The sequence below is a fragment of the Dromaius novaehollandiae genome, chromosome 3 (assembly GCF_036370855.1).
Source record: "Dromaius novaehollandiae isolate bDroNov1 chromosome 3, bDroNov1.hap1, whole genome shotgun sequence".
In the NCBI taxonomy this organism is placed as follows: domain Eukaryota; kingdom Metazoa; phylum Chordata; class Aves; order Casuariiformes; family Dromaiidae; genus Dromaius; species Dromaius novaehollandiae.
This window is the reverse complement of record NC_088100.1, coordinates 95,690,300-95,702,872: the sequence shown is the minus strand read 5'-3', so window position 1 is coordinate 95,702,872 and position 12,573 is coordinate 95,690,300.

Here is a 12,573-nt window from a genome sequence, read left to right as displayed (position 1 = left end):
TCTTTCTCCATATGTGATAGGAAGCCAAGGTCTGTGCTACATTTAGTTGCTAGAAGTTGATGGTATTTCCATATATGTCATCCTCTAACTCTGATTTACTAGAAAATGCATCTGCAGATTTGGGTAAACAGACCTCACATTTGAATCTAATACATTATATTCTTCCTGACCTAAGCTACCATTAAAAGTTAGTATGCAGCACTAACTGCTGTATTCCATGCTACAGAGGGGATTGCAATGGAAGCTAAAGTGATTCTTGCTCAGGGAGTTTGCAATATTTGTGAAATGCTCTGTGAGCTCTAGCTGACAGGTGCTGAATGTAAGGCACCGTTAATATATTAAGAAATTCAAATAATGCACAGGGGTGAAACAAGAAGGAATCTAGAAAAATTCTTAGCTAATGGCATTTGTGGAAGCTGTGGCAGTGAGGAGACCCATGTTAAATGTTACTGGCGCACACTTCTTAACTTCACCTACCAACACCAAAGTCTGTCTTCCCAAATATGCCCCACCCTTCACACATATTTATGTGTACACATATGTATGCACATTAAGTCAAAGGGAGAAAAAGACAAAAAGCTGCATATAGAAGTAGTGGATCACTGTACCTGGATTCTCCTGACTGGAGAACTAGTTTCTACCATTAATATTTCAATCAATCAATTATTCATGTGCAGGTCTTATTTATCACAGACTGATTTTCTACTGCAGCCAAACAAAAGGTTCGACCAAGAGTTCTACTGAATCCAAGGGTGAGAACTTCAACAACTACTAATGCATATTGCTATACTGGCATACAGCCATATTTTCCAAGTAAATGATTAGATTGATCTAGTTATTTCCAAGAACTCCCATTTTGCCCTGTCTGACTATGATACTCATTCCCTTTGCTTGACCACTGACAGTAGGAGAGATGTCTTCGAGATTTTGGAATAAAACTGATCCTTATAAAACTTGTCCACTACTTTTCAGAACTTAAATAGGAATTCAATGACTAACGGACCTTGTGTTAGCCTTTACAGAACAGGGACCTTCATGTCATACATGCAATGTATTGAATGATCAATGCTTGGGCTGATATACAAATACCTCAGTGTTCTACTCTTCAAAACCTCAGATGTATGAAGTACTTCAGAAACAAAAACCTCAAAAAACAAAAAGAAAACCTACAAAAACCTAAACCTCAGATGAATGAATTTAGTATTATTGTACATTGTTCAAATGCATAAGAAGGCCCTTTATGGAATAAAATACACAGTTTTGGTCACCTTTATTTAAAAAAAAAAGAATTTAAACTAGAACAGGTGCAGGAAATGGATACTCTGTGATTTAAGGGAACAAGAATTCTATCTTATAAAATATTATTTAAAAAGCTAGCTTCTCTAGCCTGATATGGAATCTCCTTCCCCTGTATAAACACACTTGATAGCAGAAAGTTGCCAATTTTTAATTCTTCCTTTATTCTCAGGATTCTTGTCTGGTTAAATAATTGTGTCTAGAGCAAGTTTTGTCCTTGGCAATGTATTTTAACAGTGCCTAGCGCATTAGGCTGCTGATTCTGTAAAACTCTTAGCATGTGGTAGCCCGCTCTCTGTTATTCATTCACTAGAGAAAAAAGCAAAAGGCATGGGAGTCCAAAAGATATTTATCTTTAAATGTGTAACCTTTCACAGCACTCAGAATGCTTCCACTATCTCCATCTGTATTTGTACTACTAGTAGCTGCTTCACCCGCTAGACAGCGGTTGGTACACAGATTGTGTCAACCTTGGCATTAATGAACACAGGGCAAAATTCATTTTCTTGGATATTGCTGCATTACTTGTGCATGTGCGTGTGAGCGTGCTTATGTTGGCTTTCATTTACAAAGGAAATATGTCATTAATAAAATGTCTACAATCAAAAATGACGTAATTAATTTTGATCAATAATAATTTTATTTTTCCTAAATACAAAGATCTTACTTCTGAAACCCATAACTCCCATGACAGCTTGGATAACCCTAATGTTGATGGATTATCTTGCAAATGGCGGTCATTTGTCTCCAGCAGACACCCTATTACAAATGATTACTGTATTAGAAACAAGCTTTTTCCATGAGACCTGCTCAATACCCTTGATAATTTTCTCTTTAAACTATTGTTCAAATAACATGAAGTACAGTAGGTGTTAGTCTTGGAAAAACAGAATACACTGCACAAAGGAGGCTGTGTACTATCTTGTACTTTGAAGAACAAAGTAGACATGCTAAGCAGCAGTTTATATTCTAGATTGCTGGTGGGTTATGGTAGCTATTGGATTATTACACCAGTAACATGGTCTAATAATTACGGTAACTGGCAGATTATTTCATTCATCATAAAGCAAAGCTCTTTATTACAGACTCAGAAAAAAAAAAAAAAGCAAAAAAATTAATCCTGCCTTGGGAAATACAGTACATCTGTACTTCCAAATGCAAGATTTGTGAATGTCCCAATTGCAATATTTTGTGTCTCTCTCTCTCTTTCATTCCCCTAAACAAACAATCTGCAGGATATAAATGTAAATGGAGGTCAAGATAATGGCAATAAAAGGTGCCATTACTTAGAGAGAGATTGCACTGTATTTGTTACTTGCACACTGAATTAAATGCCAGCCAGGAATGTATTGACTTTTCAAAGGGTCAGTTTCACACGGTGAAAACACCTGTAAACTAAATCTGATGGAAGAAAGAATTTAAATAGAGAAATCTGAATGATAATTGGAAACTGTTTCAAAACGTGGAAGATCCTAAGGACACAATCAGGCAAGACAGATAATATTCAGTAAAAAGTAAACAAATGAAAGCTGGTTATAAACACTAACAAATAATATATTTATATTTTTCTATATGAATGTATGAGTATAATGGAAACTAGATAGTTAAAAGTATATATCTATCTATATATATATATGAAGGTACAATTTGTACAAATGAGTATATATTAAAAGCTGTGAATTGTATAAAACTTCTAAAATATGAGTTCAAGGACAATTGAATAGCCAACAGATTATGAAGTGCTTCTTGCCAAATAGCAGAGAACCCAGTTTCCTCAATTGGTTTACAGCAGAGAGAAACTTCACTTTCTCTTCGCAAGTGCTAAGTGCCCTCTCTTATTTATCCTTCTGTTCAGTTTCAGTTGTATTTATTTATGAGCACTCAGTCCAAGGTGATGCTCTAGAACAAGCTCATCTATGGTATCATATATGGTATTGCTTATTAATTTCAGTCTAAAATCTGCATCACTTCTCATTACTAACTAGATTATCTGGGGAAAAAATGGTAATAATAGCATTTTTTCTCCATGCTATATCTAGGAACTTGAAGTCTCCCACAATATCACAATTTCTGCTGGTACTTATTCGCCTTGTAACATTAAAGAAGTCTCTATTCAAATCCAACACTTCAAATCTACAGCAGCTACTAGACAAGTGGCTGTCCTCCAGCTTTAACATCTCTCTGAAACAGAACCAGCAAGGAGAGAAAGAAGACAGGAAAAAGTGTAGAACGACAGGCAAAGCTGTACCCAGGCAGAGACAGACCCATTCAGATTCAAACAGCGCCTATGAGACCTGTGCAGTGGGTTCTTACTTCACACGTCACATTTTTGCAGCATAAAGCTGTGACTTCTTTCTCTTGCACACTTTGGGACTGCATGCAACAATGTTTTACAGCACAGGCTTGTGGAATCTGCGTCTCTCTCCCCTCAGGGCCTTGTAGCCAGAGCACAGATTGCAATGGGATGAGGGTATGAGCATGGATTTTGTGCTCAGATCCTAATATGTTAAGACAGACCTGAACCCAGGTGTGAAAACTGCAGCTCTTGGATCAACTTTCCATTGCCCAGCTGCATATGATGCATTGGATGCTGGAGCAGAAGAGCAGGTATAAAATGTATAAAATCGCATCGCAACTTGGAGAGTGTTTTACCCCACCTTGCTTCCCCTTTAAGGGTCTCTGACTCACACCAGCACCAGTAGAAGGGACAGATGACATAAAGCTGGTCTAACATAGCACATAGTTGCAAGCAGAGCTCACAGCTCTGCATCCAAAAAATATACATTTTTGCAGAATATTTTTTGTGCATTTTTGAGCATTAGCTCAATGCAGAGACTTCACACCAGCCTTTTTCCAATATGTGAATTTCATCCTGCACCAAAATCCTTTAAGGGGCCTCATGCTGCCCCCCTGCAGCAATGAATGTCATCCCTGTGAGACACTTTCACAGAAGATGTGGCAATAATGTTTTCATCAGCTTTATTTTCTTTTTTCCATTTTCATTTTTCTTATTTTTCCTAAGGCCTGCAAAATGCTATGACTGCTTCATAACAACAGTGGTGAATAGAAATGAGAATGAAAGCCATTTACTGCCTCAAATAAAATTTGACCACTCTTTCTCGTCCTTTTCTGGTGCTGTGTCACTGGTAAACAGAAATAATATCCTGTGTCAGAGTTGGTTGGACAGCTTTGTTGTTTATTCAAGTATAGACCAGGGTTTTATCCACACGTTTCAACTCTGGCCTGCCTAACTCCTCACAGAATAGACACCAATGGGAAATCTTTTTCAAACAAACAGCTTCATTTTACTCCACGAAGAGTAATGAATATGGTTTTCAGCAAGAGAGTCGTGATGTAATGCCATGACAAAGCCATTAACATTCTAGCATGGCCTACATTAAATTAGGTTGTGTGTATTTCACAGGTCCTGCTTGGTAAGGCCACACTTCAAAGAAACCAAAAACATTACAATTCCTTGAATGGAACCTAGGACTATCAGTACAGAGGTTTACAGCTCAGCTGAAATCTGTTGCTTGATTAACTGGCAAAAGCAGTAGGATGTAATACCCTAGTGAACGAGTTATGAGAGGGTGCGGTACCGCAAGTGAGGCCCATTGCCTGGGCATCCACCTGCATCTGTGTGATTCTTCTGCTGAGAAACAGCTTCACCCTCAAAAAATTCAAAGTGCTTGGCTTGAAGCCATTGAGAATGACTAGGTCCTGCAAAGGCATCAGGGAGGCTGAGTAGTCATGGTGCAAGAGCCAGAAAGACAGGGGAAGCAGTTGGAGGACACATCCCTTTCCCCTCCATGAGTCTTATTTGGCACTGAAAGGGCCCCTTGATGGATGAGGGCTTGTGGGTAGCCTGGGTTAGATGAACACTGCCTGTGAGCAAACTTTCCACTGCTGGAAGTCTTCTACGGTAGCAGAAGACACTATAGCCTGGAAATTACAGTAGCCCTATTATTCTTTGACTTTTACTGGTACAATGTTTTACAGGACTTTTTTTTCCAAGCAGAATAGATGGAATAATGTTCAAGGCATCAGAGCACACTCCTTGCCAATGTCTTCTGTGTTCATCCAGTACCTCAGAGAATCATGTGCAAAAAATGCTTACTGCCATGCCCACCTCCTCCACAAACATTAGTCTATAATTATTTCATGCTTACAGTTTCTGTACTGGAGCAGAAAACTCTCAGGGTTCATAACTGAGATGCTCCATGGTCCTGCTTCTCCCTGGCGTATTGCAATAACATTAATGTTGATTAAGCAGAAATACAAATTTTTAAACATTCTCTCTTGCAGTTTGTCTATTCTTTGTCTATCTTGCTTAAAGAGGGTGTTCAGGGCAGGGTTTGTCTGTTTTCTGCATCCTTTGCTGTAGTAAGTACATTTTATCAACAGAAAAGAACAGGAATGAGTATTAGTGGAGTATAATCTTCCAATCAGCTAAAATAACTTCCTCTAATAGGGAATGAATTTAATTACTTAATAAGACCCTTTCCATCTGTAGCTACTGATCTGAATCTGGCTTCAATGAATTATCTCCCATGAGTCTTGTCTCTTTTGTCCTGCTGGCAAATCTTCAGGCATAATAGAGCTAATTTGGGAACCCCAATACAGCTCAGTCTAGGGAGAAGCCCTGCCACAACAAATGTTCAAGACAGTCATAGAGGAATGAAGGGTTTCTAACTGACACTGGTGGTGCTGACGAACAGTACCTTTTTGCCTCCACTCTGAAGATACTAGTGGTAGATCAATCAACAGGGAAAAAGGATATCTGTATTTTGTGAACAGAGAAATACTTTTCCCACTTTAAAGCTTTATTTCAAGTCATCCAAAAGAGGTTGGAGGCAGAAAACTGCACTCTGAACAGAAGGCTGTTCTGAGATCAGAGCCAGGGAGGCATCTGCCACAAAACTATTTCCGAGAAAAATGTTATGCAAACAATAAAAAGTAGGCTCACTTGCCCATAGTCCTGGGAAGAGATCATCCGTACAATCTCTTCCATTTTAAGTCCATTCATCTGTGAAAAGAGCAGGTGCTATAGTCTTAACTTCCAGTCATGCTTTGCTCCAGTGTCAGCATCGTTTCCCATGCTGTCCAGCTTCTCTGGTTCTAAGATGGACAGAAAGGGGCTGGAGCAACCAGACACCAGCACAGCCTCTCCCCACAGAAAAAAGTGAACAGTTCCAGCCTTCTGTGATCATGAAACTATGGTCTTCTGCCTCAAATCCAGTTTCACATACTCAGTCTTCTTTTTATAGTAAAACTCAGAGCACATTAGCGACATCAGTTCCTCACCCTCACCTTAGATAGTCCCCTCTATAAGCTTGGTGGCATGTGTAACACAATCCCTGCTGCTCATCGTATCATCCCACTGAATACTGACCTGAAACCTAGGAAAATGTGAGAACCCAGGCAAAATGAAAACACGAATAACACAAACCTATACATAGTACGCCACAAAAAAATTCAAAATTGCATTCATCTCTGAAAGCAGATTTCTATGGAAAGCAGGGAGCTCCAACAGCAGCCAGGCAGAACTGAGTTTAGGATGAGTGGTACCTACTCCACGCCTTGCAGCAGATAGCTGGAGGTACTCAGGGTGGGGAGCAGCTCAGGACCCAGTTAAGCCACAGCCTAAATTAAAAAAATGCCTGAACTGTTGTGAGTTCCCCACATGCCATGGTGCAGGATGAGAGATACATAACAAGAGGAACCAGCAGACATACAGCTGGTGTGAGCATATTGTAGCTTCCTCTCCTGGCACAAAAAGAGGGAAATATTGTTAATACTTCTCAGAGAACTGCCTCCCCCGAACAATATATCCTTTGAGCTCAGTCCATTTTGTGACCGGAAACAGCAGAGTTTCCTCAGAATTCTTTATTCCTGAGGAGGGAACTAAAAGCCCACTATGAAAATTTTAACTCCATTTGCACCCTATCTGTGAAGAACAAGGGATGTACCTATTTCTCACCTCTCACAGCAAACTCAAGATGGCAGAAGCTGCCTCTTTCAAGTGGCATTGCTGCTTGAAAGCCTTGTCATTGCCATTGTGTCTCTATATGCCTCTGAGCTTCCTTTTGGACACATGCATGAACAAAACTTTGCACTTACTAATGTTTATGGAAGAGAAAACAAAAAATCATGTGACCACAGCCCACTTAAAGTCGTTTTATTATTGAATGGGTTTTCACTCTGTTCTGAACTCCAACTTTTAGGCAAAGCAGTGTGCCAAGCACTTTAAATTATATCCATCTCCCTGAACATCTCTAGCAGCATAAGTTATGAGTGCCTCCTATGATAGCAAGGATGGACAAGATGAATGAATTCATCACATCTCCATCACTGATTTCAGTGATTTCGATGCAGTCAGACAGCTATTTGCCAGTGCTGACACTATCTAAATGATGTGTTACTTTCTCTGACTTAATATTTTTCTTAACAGAAATATTAGAGGGGACAGAGAAGAGAGGTGGAGCTGTTAAAGCACAATGAAATGATGCCTGGGAAAAAGTTTAATCAAAACACCTTCAGTTTGCCCATTAAGAGTTCAGGGAAATCTTGTCAAATTCAACCAAAGGCCAAAAGAATAAATAAAAAAAAAAAAAGGCAAAAACAAAGAGAGAAATACAGCTCTATTGCTCTACTTCCACAGGGTTCAATTGTGCCACTGCTGTCATTCAGACAAGCCACAGGAGACTGAAACTACAGATTTTGTCTGAGACATACCTTTGGATAAATTTAGCAAATGTAGTTATTGACTTTCCAATCAATCCTGTGAGATTCCCATGGCTTCCTACTACTGGTGACTAGGAAGAATGAAATTTAACAGGAAAATTTATCATCTGCAGAATTGTTTGAATGCAACCCACTAAAAATGTTACAGGACCAGTTTCTGCTCTCACTCCAGGTCACAGGCTGGAAATCCAGTAATATTGGTACAGTTACTACTGATTTACACTAGTATAAGCTATAAAGCAGAAATCAGTGCATTAACGTATTTCTCTCCTGAGTTTTAGTTCTTCTTTTTTGCTTTTTTAGTGTCTGTACTATTGTTCGGGGCTTTTTTCCACTTTTTTTTTTAATTGAATTATAATATAATATATTCTTGAGAAAGCATCATCATCATTTGTATGCTCTCTTCAGACTTCATTTACATTTTTATTCCTTTGCATCTGAACAAAAAATTATTCTTCAAGACTAACTGGCAAGACAGTGACTACTTTACCTATAGTCACTGCAGTAATGAGACTACAGTGAGGTATTATAGCAGTTCAGTCAGAGAAAGCACACTCCATCATGGGATGCATAGCCTTGCCAGTGGAGAATAGGGGCATAAGATAACATCAACATGGGCATTTCAGTAGTTCAGGAAGATATGGACTGATCTTGAACAGACCCAAAAAGTAACATTTCCTTATTCTGTATTACAAAAAGGAACATTTTGATTCCCATTTGTCCGATGAAAAATTGTAACTGTAGTTGTGAGCCTTTTTATCAGGCCTTTAAGATGTTGGTGGCTTTCTGGTGTTTGATTAGTACACAAGAGGAAGTTTATCAGGCAGAGAAGGATATTCATGGCAGTGTTTGAATATCATTTCATAGAAATCTTAACGGGTTTTTAATGAGTGAGAAATAAGCTATGTTGTTCCATATGTCAGAGAACTAAGGAGATATCATCTCTCATGAATTTGTGCCCTTTATTTTGGTGCTCCCTGTCTGTAATTACCCCAGCTCCTTCCCCTGCCTCTATGACCTTGCAAATCTTATCTTTCTTTGAAATACCTCCATTTTCCCTCTTTACATCCCTCATTTCCTTCATCCCAATGACCATCCACAATCAGTGTAATCAATTCCCTTTCCCTGTCCTAGCTGCTCTCTGATAGACTGAAATGTGCTCAACTTCCAAGCTTTGTGTGCAATATTTTGCCTGTGGCAAGCCAAACAGAACAGTTAACCACTGAGTTTGCACTGTAGACTTTCCTTCTGTGAAGGATTCAATTTGGTCTCACTCCTCTCTTCACCTGCTAATTTTCACAAAACCTGTAGGAATGTAATTATCACTGATGCCTCTGCCTCCTTGTGAAATATGGCTTAAGCTGGCCAACAGATCTGACAGTTACTTAGGTGAGAACTAGGAGACAAACAGATGGGCAAACAGGTGGAGAGCCAGCATGACCACATAATCCTTGCTTCCTTAGGAAACCAAGCCAAAAAATGATTTCACAGAAACTGCACTGTCTGCTCTAAACAGGGTCCCCAGGGAGCCCTTTCACAGGAATGCAATCATTTCCTCTACCAGCACTGGACACTATCTTAAGCTCTTGAGTAACAGCTTTACTGAGCCAACACCATGCAGGTAGAATCAAAGAAGCTGATATTGTATTACACTCTTGCTGCTGAAGCACAGTGAATTAGTGAAAGGAAGGCCTAATAACATGGACCTAACAGAACTGCTCCCTTCCCAAGACCAAAGTGAGGCACACTGTGGTGGATAAATGGTCATAATCCCAGATATATTATAAATCACTCAAGATAAATCACTCTTCCAATCTACGAGTCCAAAATTCATCAACATTAACTTCATTTTAAAGCTGAAAAACAAATTGGAGGGGCTTCCATTCATTTCTAACTTTAAGACATTCCTTTGTAAGCAAAATAAAGTGGCAAATGCAGAAGAAAACTAATTAGAAAAATATTACTGTGAATTGAAAACTCGATGGATCAAATTTTCCTGATCATTATTCCTTGATCTGGCACTGACCTGTGCAGTTTTAAAACAACTGCCCTGGATTTTAACTACGTACCCTGCATTAGTGCTTATGGAAGGCTTATTAAGTGCCCTCTTGAGATACAGAGAGAACTCAGTGTGCAGTTCTGCTTTGACACCAAAATCTTTCACAAGAGTTGGGGTTTTAATTGTTCTTCCATGCAAAATTTTATCTGCTTTCTTTGACTTTCACTGAAGTCGTCACCAGCTTGCAACACTGTCATCACTTCTGTGAAATTCCATCACTTTCAAAAAGTGAAAGGGATTAAAATGGCTCTCCCCCAAGGTAAAATGAGATTCTTGACTTTTCCTTTTGCATTTTCATTAGTGGGCTCTGTGACTCTAAGCAGGAGGTGGCTTTTCAGTTCCAGATGCTGTCACGGAGGACTGAAACAATGGTCATTATTATAGTCATCAGCTGATTCATTCTGAACTATGCCTTGAGGATGCTTCATACAGTATGTGCCAGCTGTCCCTCCCAAGACATCTGAGTCTGTGCTGAATTCTAATCAGGATTTCTAATACGTTTTCTTCCTTTTAATTGCCACAGATTCATTTCTCCCTGCTTCTCCACCTTCATATACACACCTGTTCTCCTAGCTCAGTCTCTTAACTTGTTACAAATCTTGATAAGCACATTCACTATTTCTTTACACGGCTTCCACATTTGCAGGTTTCTCTTTGATAATGACTGGCCTCCGTTTCCTGTGTGGGTCTCTCCTCTTCTTCATAATCATAGGAACTACAAAGGCAGTAGATTTACTGAATTGGTTGCCGTAGGCCAAGGAGGGACTGAGCCTTGTGCTACACTTTCAAGACTTATGTCTGGAGGCAAACAACAATTAAAAGTTATGCAAGGTTGCATGTTGTGCCTGGTAACATCTGATGTATTAGGAATTGTACACAGAGCAGGACAGACTTCAGTGCATGTAAATTGCCCTCTCTTTGTTAGCTCCGGTGGGAACTTGCTCATTTACACAAAACAAGGGTTTGGCCCATTTTGGGACTCTGTCCTCCCTCCCCACCCTGCCTGTTTGCTTATTTCAACCACCCATTTGATTTTGCCTTCTCAGTTGTTCATAAACTGAGTTATGGATAAGTAGATGTTTATATAACTCCTGCTAGTGAAAGGGCCTCACAACATCCAATATTTTCTTCAAAACCCCCAGGTCCCAGAACCAGGAAAATATATCACCTTTGTACCTGGGAAATGTAAGTTTTAGTTTTTATGATGGCAGAATACAGTGGGACTCAGATCCACTCTAATGTCAAAAAAGGAGGCAAAATAATAAAGTCCCAAGAAACATTATTATCATGGTTTTTAAGGTCATGATTTTTAACACTGTCTCATGATTTTCAAGGTTGTGACTCATCGTTCTGGAGTGCCTGGTAATCATTAACAAAACTGAGTGACAGTAAAAGTAAGGCTCCATCACAGCACAAGCCTTTAGGCAATAATGTATCAATAAAACTAACACTATCCTGTAGCTAGGAAGCTACTTCTAGGTCCCTCTGGGTGTCAGCGGAACTTAAGCAGAGCACAAGAAGAAGTGAATTTCACAAAGCCTTTGTGATAAAACAGCACAATTTCTGTGGAATTAATCCTGCTCACAAGGAGAAGTTTCCACCTCCACAGTACAGCAGAACTATCTGATGAACGGTTTTATTATGAGCCACTGTCAGGTGGGCTTCTCTGTAGTGTTTACACCCGTGCTGTCGCCTCCCCAAAATACATTTTTGTGTGTGTTATGAACAGTGGATTGTAGTAGAAAGCCGTTTTGCTGCTTGATACACTAAGCATAATTTGAAGCTTTTACCGTTTTACTTAAAAACTCATAAACACGTGTTTGTTTTGCTAGGACAATGAAGCGCCATTTAGCTACTGAAATCCCAATTAACTAAAATTCTGTGCTAGTGCTACTGATGTAAATCAGGCTATTAGACAGGCAGTGCAAATGAAGATGCAGAACTGGTTCCAACCATTTAGCTGCTGCTAATTGAGACGAAACGGAAGGCAACACATTGAATTTAACATTGTCTGTATAGACAGTTTAGTACTCCTTTTTATTGCAAGAATTTATGGACTGTGCAATGATAGCACCAGTGAAAACATGACAATGTAATAGCGTGATGCATTGTAATGCTTTATCCTTTATTGTAAAACAATTGGGAAATATGGGAGGTGAGGGAACATTACCTCCCACATTTTCCAATGAACCTTCCCATACTACTGTATCTCATGGTACTGCTAAAGCTAAAAACAATGGAAGAGTTATCAGAGAAATCTGGTTACAGGGCAGGGTTTGTATTATAATTGCTAATGAGAGCACCTCAGGACTCCAGATCTGCACAGGGGAATCTCCATGTAGCAACATTTACCTCTCCAATAGTAATTTGTAGGCGTCTGGCCACCCAGGTGCAAATCAGAGCAATAAGTCCTAAACAATATGTAGGGAAAGTAAGGCACCAATAATTTAATTCAAGGGTGCTGATAGCTCAAC